This window comes from Platalea leucorodia (assembly GCF_965183815.1).
Source record: "Platalea leucorodia genome assembly, chromosome: 6".
NCBI classification, from domain to species: Eukaryota; Metazoa; Chordata; class Aves; order Pelecaniformes; family Threskiornithidae; genus Platalea; species Platalea leucorodia.
Window position 1 is genome coordinate 22,366,065 of NC_138828.1, and position 12,716 is coordinate 22,378,780.

Below are 12,716 nucleotides of genomic sequence, written 5' to 3' on the forward strand. Positions count from 1 at the left end.
GGGCTGTGAATGGGGTTGCGTGGCTACTTGAAGAGCAGCAAGAGCTTTTGGTCCTGGCCCCTTTGGGGTGGGAGTAGTCCCTGGACGTTCGCACTTGCTGAGCCTAGCTCCTGGCGTACTTGGCAGCCCAGTGAGATAGTAGTGGAGTTTGGGAGGCTTTAGAAAGAGACAGCGGCAGCATTTGTGGGGCTGTGAATGGGGTTTGCCTGGCTACTTGAAAAGCAGCAGGAGCTTTTGGTCCTGGCCCCTTTGGGGTGGGAGGAATCCCTGGACGTTCGCAGTTTCTTAGCCTCGATCCCACTTTACCAGGCGGCCCCCTGAGTTACTATTGGAGTTAGGGAGGCTGTAGATAGAGGCAGCGTCAGCATTGGTGGGCTGTGAATGGGGTTGCCTGGCTCCTTGAAGAGAGGCTAGAGCTTTTGTTCCTGGCCCCTTTGGTTGGGGAGGATTCCCTTGACGTTCGCAATTTCTGAGCTGTGCTACGGCCTAGCTGCCCAGGCAGGTAGTATAAGAGTTTGGGAGACTGTAGAAAGAGACAGCGCCAGCGTTGGTGGGCCTGTGAATGGGGTTGCGTGGCTACTTGAAGAGCAGCAAGAGCTTTTGGTCCTGGCCCCTTTGGGGTGGGAGGAATCCCTGGACGTTCACAATTGCTGAGCTGGGATCCTGCTCTACTCAGGGACCCAGGCTGATATTATGGGAGTATGGGAGGCTGTAGAAAGAAACAGCGGCAGCGTTGGTGGGGCTGTGAATGGGGTTGCCTGGCTACTTGAAGAGCAGCAAGAGCTTTTGGTCCTGGCCCCTTTGGGGTGGGAGGAATCCCTGGACGTTCACAGTTGCTTAGCCAGGGTCCCACTTTACAAGACGGCCTTCTGAGAATATATTGGCATCTGGGATGCTCTGGAAAGAGACAGCGCCAGCATTTGTGGGGCTGTGAATGGGGGTGCCTGGCTACTTGAAGAGCAGCAAGAGCTTTTGGTCCTGGCCCCTTTGGGGTGGGAGGAATCCCTGGACGTTCGCAATTGCTGTGCCTGCCTCCGGCTCTAATCAGGGCGCCCCGGGCAGACAATATTGGAGTTAGCGAGGCTCTAGAAAGAGACAGCGCCAGCGTTGGTGGGGCTGTGAATAAGAATGCCTGGCTACTTGAAGAGCAGCAAGAGCTTTTGTCCTGGCCCCTTTGGGGTGGGAGGAATCCCTGGACGTTCGCAATAGCTGAGCCTCGCTCCCACTTTACAAGGCGGCCCCCTGAGTTACTATTGGAGTTAGGGAGGCTGTAGATAGAGGCAGCGTCAGCGTTGGTGGGCTGTGAATGGGGTTGCCTGGCTCCTTGAAGAGAGGCTAGAGCTTTTGTTCCTGGCCCCTTTGGTTGGGGAGGATTCCCTTGACGTTCGCAATTTCTGAGCTGTGCTACGGCCTAGCTGCCCAGGCAGGTAGTATAAGAGTTTGGGAGACTGTAGAAAGAGACAGCACCAGCGTTGGTGGGCCTGTGAATGGGGTTGCGTGGCTACTTGAAGAGCAGCAAGAGCTTTTGGTCCTGGCCCCTTTGGGGTGGGAGGAATCCCTGGACGTTCACAATTGCTGAGCTGGGATCCGGCTCTACTCAGGGACCCAGGCAGATATTATGGGAGTATGGGAGGCTGTAGAAAGAGACAGCGGCAGCGTTTGTGGGGCTGTGAATGGGGTTGCCTGGCTACTTGAAGAGCAGCAAGGGCTTTTGGTCCTGGCCCCTTTGGGGTGGGAGGAATCCCTGGACGTTCACAGTTGCTTAGCCAGGGTCCCACTTTACAAGGCGGCCTTCTGAGAATATATTGGCATCTGGGACGCTCTGGAAAGAGACAGCGCCATCGTTTGTGAGGCTGTGAATGGGGTTGCGTGCCTTCTTGAAGAGCAGCAAGAGCTTTTGGTCCTGGCCCCTTTGGGGTGGGAGGAATCCCTGGACGTTCGCAATTGCTGTGCCTGCCTCCGGCTCTAATCAGGGGCCCGGGCAGACATTGGAGTTAGGGAGGCTCTAGAAAGAGACAGCGCCAGCGTTGGTGGGGCTGTGAATGGGGATGCCTGGCTACTTGAAGAGCAGCAAGAGCTTTTGTCCTGGCCCCTTTGCGGTGGGAGGAATCCCTGGACGTTCGCAGTTTCTTAGCCTCGATCCCACTTTACCAGGCGGCCCCCTGAGTTACTATTGGAGTTAGGGAGGCTGTAGATAGAGGCAGCGTCAGCGTTGGTGGGCTGTGAATGGGGTTGCCTGGCTCCTTGAAGAGAGGCTAGAGCTTTTGTTCCTGGCCCCTTTGGTTGGGGAGGATTCCCTTGACGTTCGCAATTTCTGAGCTGTGCTACGGCCTAGCTGCCCAGGCAGGTAGTATAAGAGTTTGGGAGACTGTAGAAAGAGACAGCACCAGCGTTGGTGGGCCTGTGAATGGGGTTGCGTGGCTACTTGAAGAGCAGCAAGAGCTTTTGGTCCTGGCCCCTTTGGGGTGGGAGGAATCCCTGGACGTTCACAGTTGCTTAGCCAGGGTCCCACTTTACAAGGCGGCCTTCTGAGAATATATTGGCATCTGGGACGCTCTGGAAAGAGACAGCGCCAGCGTTGGTGGGCCTGTGAATGGGGTTGCGTGGCTACTTGAAGAGCAGCAAGAGCTTTTGGTCCTGGCCCCTTTGGGGTGGGAGGAATCCCTGGACGTTCGCAATTGCTGAGCTGTGCTACGGCCTAGCTGCCCAGGCAGGTAGTATAAGAGTTTGGGAGACTGTAGAAAGAGACAGCGCCATCGTTTGTGAGGCTGTGAATGGGGTTGCGTGCCTTCTTGAAGAGCAGCAAGAGCTTTTGGTCCTGGCCCCTTTGGGGTGGGAGGAATCCCTGGACGTTCACAATTGGCTAGCCAGGGTCCCACTTTACAAGACGGCCTTCTGAGAATATATTGGCATCTGGGACGCTCTGGAAAGAGACAGCGCCAGCATTTGTGGGGCTGTGAATGGAGATGCCTGGCTTCTTGAAGAGCAGCAAGAGCTTTAGGTCCTGGCCCCTTTGGGGTGGGAGGAATCCCTGGACGTTCGCAATTGCTGTGCCTGCCTGCGGCTCTAATAAGGGGCCCGGGCAGACAGGATTGGAGTTAGGGAGGCTCTAGAAAGAGACAGCGCCAGCGTTGGTGGGGCTGTGAATAAGAATGCCTGGCTACTTGAAGAGCAGCAAGAGCTTTTGTCCTGGCCCCTTTGGGGTGGGAGGAATCCCTGGACGTTCGCAATTGCTGAGCCTCGCTCCCACTTTACAAGGCGGACCTCTGAGATAGTATTGAAGTTTGGGAGGCCCCAGAAAAAGTCAGTGCCAGCGTTGGTGCGGCTGTGAATGGGGTTGCGTGGCTACTTGAAGAGCAGCAAGAGCTTTTGGTCCTGGCCCCTTTGGGGTGGGAGTAGTCCCTGGACGTTCGCACTTGCTGAGCCTAGCTCCTGGCGTACTTGGCAGCCCAGTGAGATAGTAGTGGAGTTTGGGAGGCTTTAGAAAGAGACAGCGGCAGCATTTGTGGGGCTGTGAATGGGGTTTGCCTGGCTACTTGAAAAGCAGCAAGAGCTTTTGGTCCTGGCCCCTTTGGGGTGGGAGGAATCCCTGGACGTTCACAGTTGCTTAGCCAGGGTCCCACTTTACAAGACGGCCTTCTGAGAATATATTGGCATCTGGCATGCTCTGGAAAGAGACAGCGCCAGCATTTGTGGGGCTGTGAATGGGGGTGCCTGGCTACTTGAAGAGCAGCGAGATCTTTTGGTCCAAGCCCCTTTGGGGTGGGAGGAATCCCTGGACGTTCGCAATTGCTGAGCCTGGCGCCAGGTGTACTCGGCTGCCCATGCAGGTAGTATTGGAGTTTGGGAGGCTCTAGAAAGAGACAGCGCCAGCGTTGGTGGGGCTGTGAATGGGGATGCCTGGCTACTTGAAGAGCAGCAAGAGCTTTTGGTCCTGGCCCCTTTGGGGTGGGAGGAATCCCTGGACGTTCGCAATTGCTGTGCCTGCCTCCGGCTCTAATCAGGGGCCCGGGCAGACATTGGAGTTAGGGAGGCTCTAGAAAGAGACAGCGCCAGCGTTGGTGGGGCTGTGAATGGGGATGCCTGGCTACTTGAAGAGCAGCAAGAGCTTTTGTCCTGGCCCCTTTGCGGTGGGAGGAATCCCTGGACGTTCGCAGTTTCTTAGCCTCGATCCCACTTTACCAGGCGGCCCCCTGAGTTACTATTGGAGTTAGGGAGGCTGTAGATAGAGGCAGCGTCAGCGTTGGTGGGCTGTGAATGGGGTTGCCTGGCTCCTTGAAGAGAGGCTAGAGCTTTTGTTCCTGGCCCCTTTGGTTGGGGAGGATTCCCTTGACGTTCGCAATTTCTGAGCTGTGCTACGGCCTAGCTGCCCAGGCAGGTAGTATAAGAGTTTGGGAGACTGTAGAAAGAGACAGCGCCAGCGTTGGTGGGCCTGTGAATGGGGTTGCGTGGCTACTTGAAGAGCAGCAAGAGCTTTTGGTCCTGGCCCCTTTGGGGTGGGAGGAATCCCTGGACGTTCACAGTTGCTTAGCCAGGGTCCCACTTTACAAGGCGGCCTTCTGAGAATATATTGGCATCTGGGACGCTCTGGAAAGAGACAGCGCCAGCGTTGGTGGGCCTGTGAATGGGGTTGCGTGGCTACTTGAAGAGCAGCAAGAGCTTTTGGTCCTGGCCCCTTTGGGGTGGGAGGAATCCCTGGACGTTCGCAATTGCTGAGCTGTGCTACGGCCTAGCTGCCCAGGCAGGTATTTTAAGAGTTTGGGAGACTGTAGAAAGAGACAGCGCCATCGTTTGTGAGGCTGTGAATGGGGTTGCGTGCCTTCTTGAAGAGCAGCAAGAGCTTTTGGTCCTGGCCCCTTTGGGGTGGGAGGAATCCCTGGACGTTCACAATTGGCTAGCCAGGGTCCCACTTTACAAGACGGCCTTCTGAGAATATATTGGCATCTGGGACGCTCTGGAAAGAGACAGCGCCATCGTTTGTGGGGCTGTGAATGGAGATGCCTGGCTTCTTGAAGAGCAGCAAGAGCTTTAGGTCCTGGCCCCTTTGGGGTGGGAGGAATCCCTGGACGTTCGCAATTGCTGTGCCTGCCTGCGGCTCTAATAAGGGGCCCGGGCAGACAGGATTGGAGTTAGGGAGGCTCTAGAAAGAGACAGCGCCAGCGTTGGTGGGGCTGTGAATAAGAATGCCTGGCTACTTGAAGAGCAGCAAGAGCTTTTGTCCTGGCCCCTTTGGGGTGGGAGGAATCCCTGGACGTTCGCAATTGCTGAGCCTCGCTCCCACTTTACAAGGCGGACCTCTGAGATAGTATTGAAGTTTGGGAGGCCCTAGAAAAAGTCAGTGCCAGCGTTGGTGGGGCTGTGAATGGGGTTGCGTGGCTACTTGAAGAGCAGCAAGAGCTTTTGGTCCTGGCCCCTTTGGGGTGGGAGTAGTCCCTGGACGTTCGCACTTGCTGAGCCTAGCTCCTGGCGTACTTGGCAGCCCAGTGAGATAGTAGTGGAGTTTGGGAGGCTTTAGAAAGAGACAGCGGCAGCATTTGTGGGGCTGTGAATGGGGTTTGCCTGGCTACTTGAAAAGCAGCAGGAGCTTTTGGTCCTGGCCCCTTTGGGGTGGGAGGAATCCCTGGACGTTCGCAGTTTCTTAGCCTCGATCCCACTTTACCAGGCGGCCCCCTGAGTTACTATTGGAGTTAGGGAGGCTGTAGATAGAGGCAGCGTCAGCATTGGTGGGCTGTGAATGGGGTTGCCTGGCTCCTTGAAGAGAGGCTAGAGCTTTTGTTCCTGGCCCCTTTGGTTGGGGAGGATTCCCTTGACGTTCGCAATTTCTGAGCTGTGCTACGGCCTAGCTGCCCAGGCAGGTAGTATAAGAGTTTGGGAGACTGTAGAAAGAGACAGCGCCAGCGTTGGTGGGCCTGTGAATGGGGTTGCGTGGCTACTTGAAGAGCAGCAAGAGCTTTTGGTCCTGGCCCCTTTGGGGTGGGAGGAATCCCTGGACGTTCACAATTGCTGAGCTGGGATCCTGCTCTACTCAGGGACCCAGGCTGATATTATGGGAGTATGGGAGGCTGTAGAAAGAAACAGCGGCAGCGTTGGTGGGGCTGTGAATGGGGTTGCCTGGCTACTTGAAGAGCAGCAAGAGCTTTTGGTCCTGGCCCCTTTGGGGTGGGAGGAATCCCTGGACGTTCACAGTTGCTTAGCCAGGGTCCCACTTTACAAGACGGCCTTCTGAGAATATATTGGCATCTGGGATGCTCTGGAAAGAGACAGCGCCAGCATTTGTGGGGCTGTGAATGGGGGTGCCTGGCTACTTGAAGAGCAGCAAGAGCTTTTGGTCCTGGCCCCTTTGGGGTGGGAGGAATCCCTGGACGTTCGCAATTGCTGTGCCTGCCTCCGGCTCTAATCAGGGCGCCCCGGGCAGACAATATTGGAGTTAGCGAGGCTCTAGAAAGAGACAGCGCCAGCGTTGGTGGGGCTGTGAATAAGAATGCCTGGCTACTTGAAGAGCAGCAAGAGCTTTTGTCCTGGCCCCTTTGGGGTGGGAGGAATCCCTGGACGTTCGCAATAGCTGAGCCTCGATCCCACTTTACAAGGCGGCCCCCTGAGTTACTATTGGAGTTAGGGAGGCTGTAGATAGAGGCAGCGTCAGCGTTGGTGGGCTGTGAATGGGGTTGCCTGGCTCCTTGAAGAGAGGCTAGAGCTTTTGTTCCTGGCCCCTTTGGTTGGGGAGGATTCCCTTGACGTTCGCAATTTCTGAGCTGTGCTACGGCCTAGCTGCCCAGGCAGGTAGTATAAGAGTTTGGGAGACTGTAGAAAGAGACAGCACCAGCGTTGGTGGGCCTGTGAATGGGGTTGCGTGGCTACTTGAAGAGCAGCAAGAGCTTTTGGTCCTGGCCCCTTTGGGGTGGGAGGAATCCCTGGACGTTCACAATTGCTGAGCTGGGATCCGGCTCTACTCAGGGACCCAGGCAGATATTATGGGAGTATGGGAGGCTGTAGAAAGAGACAGCGGCAGCGTTTGTGGGGCTGTGAATGGGGTTGCCTGGCTACTTGAAGAGCAGCAAGGGCTTTTGGTCCTGGCCCCTTTGGGGTGGGAGGAATCCCTGGACGTTCACAGTTGCTTAGCCAGGGTCCCACTTTACAAGGCGGCCTTCTGAGAATATATTGGCATCTGGGACGCTCTGGAAAGAGACAGCGCCATCGTTTGTGAGGCTGTGAATGGGGTTGCGTGCCTTCTTGAAGAGCAGCAAGAGCTTTTGGTCCTGGCCCCTTTGGGGTGGGAGGAATCCCTGGACGTTCGCAATTGCTGTGCCTGCCTCCGGCTCTAATCAGGGGCCCGGGCAGACATTGGAGTTAGGGAGGCTCTAGAAAGAGACAGCGCCAGCGTTGGTGGGGCTGTGAATAAGAATGCCTGGCTACTTGAAGAGCAGCAAGAGCTTTTGTCCTGGCCCCTTTGGGGTGGGAGGAATCCCTGGACGTTCGCAATAGCTGAGCCTCGCTCCCACTTTACCAGGCGGCCCCCTGAGTTACTATTGGAGTTAGGGAGGCTGTAGATAGAGGCAGCGTCAGCGTTGGTGGGCTGTGAATGGGGTTGCCTGGCTCCTTGAAGAGAGGCTAGAGCTTTTGTTCCTGGCCCCTTTGGTTGGGGAGGATTCCCTTGACGTTCGCAATTTCTGAGCTGTGCTACGGCCTAGCTGCCCAGGCAGGTAGTATAAGAGTTTGGGAGACTGTAGAAAGAGACAGCACCAGCGTTGGTGGGCCTGTGAATGGGGTTGCGTGGCTACTTGAAGAGCAGCAAGAGCTTTTGGTCCTGGCCCCTTTGGGGTGGGAGGAATCCCTGGACGTTCACAGTTGCTTAGCCAGGGTCCCACTTTACAAGGCGGCCTTCTGAGAATATATTGGCATCTGGGACGCTCTGGAAAGAGACAGCGCCAGCGTTGGTGGGCCTGTGAATGGGGTTGCGTGGCTACTTGAAGAGCAGCAAGAGCTTTTGGTCCTGGCCCCTTTGGGGTGGGAGGAATCCCTGGACGTTCGCAATTGCTGAGCTGTGCTACGGCCTAGCTGCCCAGGCAGGTAGTATAAGAGTTTGGGAGACTGTAGAAAGAGACAGCGCCATCGTTTGTGAGGCTGTGAATGGGGTTGCGTGCCTTCTTGAAGAGCAGCAAGAGCTTTTGGTCCTGGCCCCTTTGGGGTGGGAGGAATCCCTGGACGTTCACAATTGGCTAGCCAGGGTCCCACTTTACAAGACGGCCTTCTGAGAATATATTGGCATCTGGGACGCTCTGGAAAGAGACAGCGCCAGCATTTGTGGGGCTGTGAATGGAGATGCCTGGCTTCTTGAAGAGCAGCAAGAGCTTTAGGTCCTGGCCCCTTTGGGGTGGGAGGAATCCCTGGACGTTCGCAATTGCTGTGCCTGCCTGCGGCTCTAATAAGGGGCCCGGGCAGACAGGATTGGAGTTAGGGAGGCTCTAGAAAGAGACAGCGCCAGCGTTGGTGGGGCTGTGAATAAGAATGCCTGGCTACTTGAAGAGCAGCAAGAGCTTTTGTCCTGGCCCCTTTGGGGTGGGAGGAATCCCTGGACGTTCGCAATTGCTGAGCCTCGCTCCCACTTTACAAGGCGGACCTCTGAGATAGTATTGAAGTTTGGGAGGCCCCAGAAAAAGTCAGTGCCAGCGTTGGTGCGGCTGTGAATGGGGTTGCGTGGCTACTTGAAGAGCAGCAAGAGCTTTTGGTCCTGGCCCCTTTGGGGTGGGAGTAGTCCCTGGACGTTCGCACTTGCTGAGCCTAGCTCCTGGCGTACTTGGCAGCCCAGTGAGATAGTAGTGGAGTTTGGGAGGCTTTAGAAAGAGACAGCGGCAGCATTTGTGGGGCTGTGAATGGGGTTTGCCTGGCTACTTGAAAAGCAGCAAGAGCTTTTGGTCCTGGCCCCTTTGGGGTGGGAGGAATCCCTGGACGTTCACAGTTGCTTAGCCAGGGTCCCACTTTACAAGACGGCCTTCTGAGAATATATTGGCATCTGGCATGCTCTGGAAAGAGACAGCGCCAGCATTTGTGGGGCTGTGAATGGGGGTGCCTGGCTACTTGAAGAGCAGCGAGATCTTTTGGTCCAAGCCCCTTTGGGGTGGGAGGAATCCCTGGACGTTCGCAATTGCTGAGCCTGGCGCCAGGTGTACTCGGCTGCCCATGCAGGTAGTATTGGAGTTTGGGAGGCTCTAGAAAGAGACAGCGCCAGCGTTGGTGGGGCTGTGAATGGGGATGCCTGGCTACTTGAAGAGCAGCAAGAGCTTTTGGTCCTGGCCCCTTTGGGGTGGGAGGAATCCCTGGACGTTCGCAATTGCTGTGCCTGCCTCCGGCTCTAATCAGGGGCCCGGGCAGACATTGGAGTTAGGGAGGCTCTAGAAAGAGACAGCGCCAGCGTTGGTGGGGCTGTGAATGGGGATGCCTGGCTACTTGAAGAGCAGCAAGAGCTTTTGTCCTGGCCCCTTTGCGGTGGGAGGAATCCCTGGACGTTCGCAGTTTCTTAGCCTCGATCCCACTTTACCAGGCGGCCCCCTGAGTTACTATTGGAGTTAGGGAGGCTGTAGATAGAGGCAGCGTCAGCGTTGGTGGGCTGTGAATGGGGTTGCCTGGCTCCTTGAAGAGAGGCTAGAGCTTTTGTTCCTGGCCCCTTTGGTTGGGGAGGATTCCCTTGACGTTCGCAATTTCTGAGCTGTGCTACGGCCTAGCTGCCCAGGCAGGTAGTATAAGAGTTTGGGAGACTGTAGAAAGAGACAGCGCCAGCGTTGGTGGGCCTGTGAATGGGGTTGCGTGGCTACTTGAAGAGCAGCAAGAGCTTTTGGTCCTGGCCCCTTTGGGGTGGGAGGAATCCCTGGACGTTCACAGTTGCTTAGCCAGGGTCCCACTTTACAAGGCGGCCTTCTGAGAATATATTGGCATCTGGGACGCTCTGGAAAGAGACAGCGCCAGCGTTGGTGGGCCTGTGAATGGGGTTGCGTGGCTACTTGAAGAGCAGCAAGAGCTTTTGGTCCTGGCCCCTTTGGGGTGGGAGGAATCCCTGGACGTTCGCAATTGCTGAGCTGTGCTACGGCCTAGCTGCCCAGGCAGGTATTTTAAGAGTTTGGGAGACTGTAGAAAGAGACAGCGCCATCGTTTGTGAGGCTGTGAATGGGGTTGCGTGCCTTCTTGAAGAGCAGCAAGAGCTTTTGGTCCTGGCCCCTTTGGGGTGGGAGGAATCCCTGGACGTTCACAATTGGCTAGCCAGGGTCCCACTTTACAAGACGGCCTTCTGAGAATATATTGGCATCTGGGACGCTCTGGAAAGAGACAGCGCCATCGTTTGTGGGGCTGTGAATGGAGATGCCTGGCTTCTTGAAGAGCAGCAAGAGCTTTAGGTCCTGGCCCCTTTGGGGTGGGAGGAATCCCTGGACGTTCGCAATTGCTGTGCCTGCCTGCGGCTCTAATAAGGGGCCCGGGCAGACAGGATTGGAGTTAGGGAGGCTCTAGAAAGAGACAGCGCCAGCGTTGGTGGGGCTGTGAATAAGAATGCCTGGCTACTTGAAGAGCAGCAAGAGCTTTTGTCCTGGCCCCTTTGGGGTGGGAGGAATCCCTGGACGTTCGCAATTGCTGAGCCTCGCTCCCACTTTACAAGGCGGACCTCTGAGATAGTATTGAAGTTTGGGAGGCCCTAGAAAAAGTCAGTGCCAGCGTTGGTGCGGCTGTGAATGGGGTTGCGTGGCTACTTGAAGAGCAGCAAGAGCTTTTGGTCCTGGACCCTTTGGGGTGGGAGGAGTCCCTGGACGTTCGCACTTGCTGAGCCTAGCTCCTGGCGTACTTGGCAGCCCAGTGAGATAGTAGTGGAGTTTGGGAGGCTTTAGAAAGAGACAGCGGCAGCATTTGTGGGGCTGTGAATGGGGTTTGCCTGGCTACTTGAAAAGCAGCAAGAGCTTTTGGTCCTGGCCCCTTTGGGGTGGGAGGAATCCCTGGACGTTCACAGTTGCTTAGCCAGGGTCCCACTTTACAAGACGGCCTTCTGAGAATATATTGGCATCTGGCATGCTCTGGAAAGAGACAGCGCCAGCATTTGTGGGGCTGTGAATGGGGGTGCCTGGCTACTTGAAGAGCAGCGAGATCTTTTGGTCCAAGCCCCTTTGGGGTGGGAGGAATCCCTGGACGTTCGCAATTGCTGAGCCTGGCGCCAGGTGTACTCGGCTGCCCATGCAGGTAGTATTGGAGTTTGGGAGGCTCTAGAAAGAGACAGCGCCAGCGTTGGTGGGGCTGTGAATGGGGATGCCTGGCTACTTGAAGAGCAGCAAGAGCTTTTGGTCCTGGCCCCTTTGGGGTGGGAGGAATCCCTGGACGTTCGCAATTGCTGTGCCTGCCTCCGGCTCTAATCAGGGGCCCGGGCAGACATTGGAGTTAGGGAGGCTCTAGAAAGAGACAGCGCCAGCGTTGGTGGGGCTGTGAATAAGAATGCCTGGCTACTTGAAGAGCAGCAAGAGCTTTTGTCCTGGCCCCTTTGGGGTGGGAGGAATCCCTGGACGTTCGCAATAGCTGAGCCTCGCTCCCACTTTACCAGGCGGCCCCCTGAGTTACTATTGGAGTTAGGGAGGCTGTAGATAGAGGCAGCGTCAGCGTTGGTGGGCTGTGAATGGGGTTGCCTGGCTCCTTGAAGAGAGGCTAGAGCTTTTGTTCCTGGCCCCTTTGGTTGGGGAGGATTCCCTTGACGTTCGCAATTTCTGAGCTGTGCTACGGCCTAGCTGCCCAGGCAGGTAGTATAAGAGTTTGGGAGACTGTAGAAAGAGACAGCACCAGCGTTGGTGGGCCTGTGAATGGGGTTGCGTGGCTACTTGAAGAGCAGCAAGAGCTTTTGGTCCTGGCCCCTTTGGGGTGGGAGGAATCCCTGGACGTTCACAATTGCTGAGCTGGGATCCGGCTCTACTCAGGGACCCAGGCAGATATTATGGGAGTATGGGAGGCTGTAGAAAGAGACAGCGGCAGCGTTTGTGGGGCTGTGAATGGGGTTGCCTGGCTACTTGAAGAGCAGCAAGGGCTTTTGGTCCTGGCCCCTTTGGGGTGGGAGGAATCCCTGGACGTTCACAGTTGCTTAGCCAGGGTCCCACTTTACAAGGCGGCCTTCTGAGAATATATTGGCATCTGGGACGCTCTGGAAAGAGACAGCGCCAGCGTTGGTGGGCCTGTGAATGGGGTTGCGTGGCTACTTGAAGAGCAGCAAGAGCTTTTGGTCCTGGCCCCTTTGGGGTGGGAGGAATCCCTGGACGTTCACAATTGCTGAGCTGTGCTATGGCCTAGCTGCCCAGGCAGGTAGTATAAGAGTTTGGGAGACTGTAGAAAGAGACAGCGCCATCGTTTGTGAGGCTGTGAATGGGGTTGCGTGCCTTCTTGAAGAGCAGCAAGAGCTTTTGGTCCTGGCCCCTTTGGGGTGGGAGGAATCCCTGGACGTTCACAATTGGCTAGCCAGGGTCCCACTTTACAAGACGGCCTTCTGAGAATATATTGGCATCTGGGACGCTCTGGAAAGAGACAGCGCCAGCATTTGTGGGGCTGTGAATGGAGATGCCTGGCTTCTTGAAGAGCAGCAAGAGCTTTAGGTCCTGGCCCCTTTGGGGTGGGAGGAATCCCTGGACGTTCGCAATTGCTGTGCCTGCCTGCGGCTCTAATAAGGGGCCCGGGCAGACAGTATTGGAGTTAGGGAGGCTCTAGAA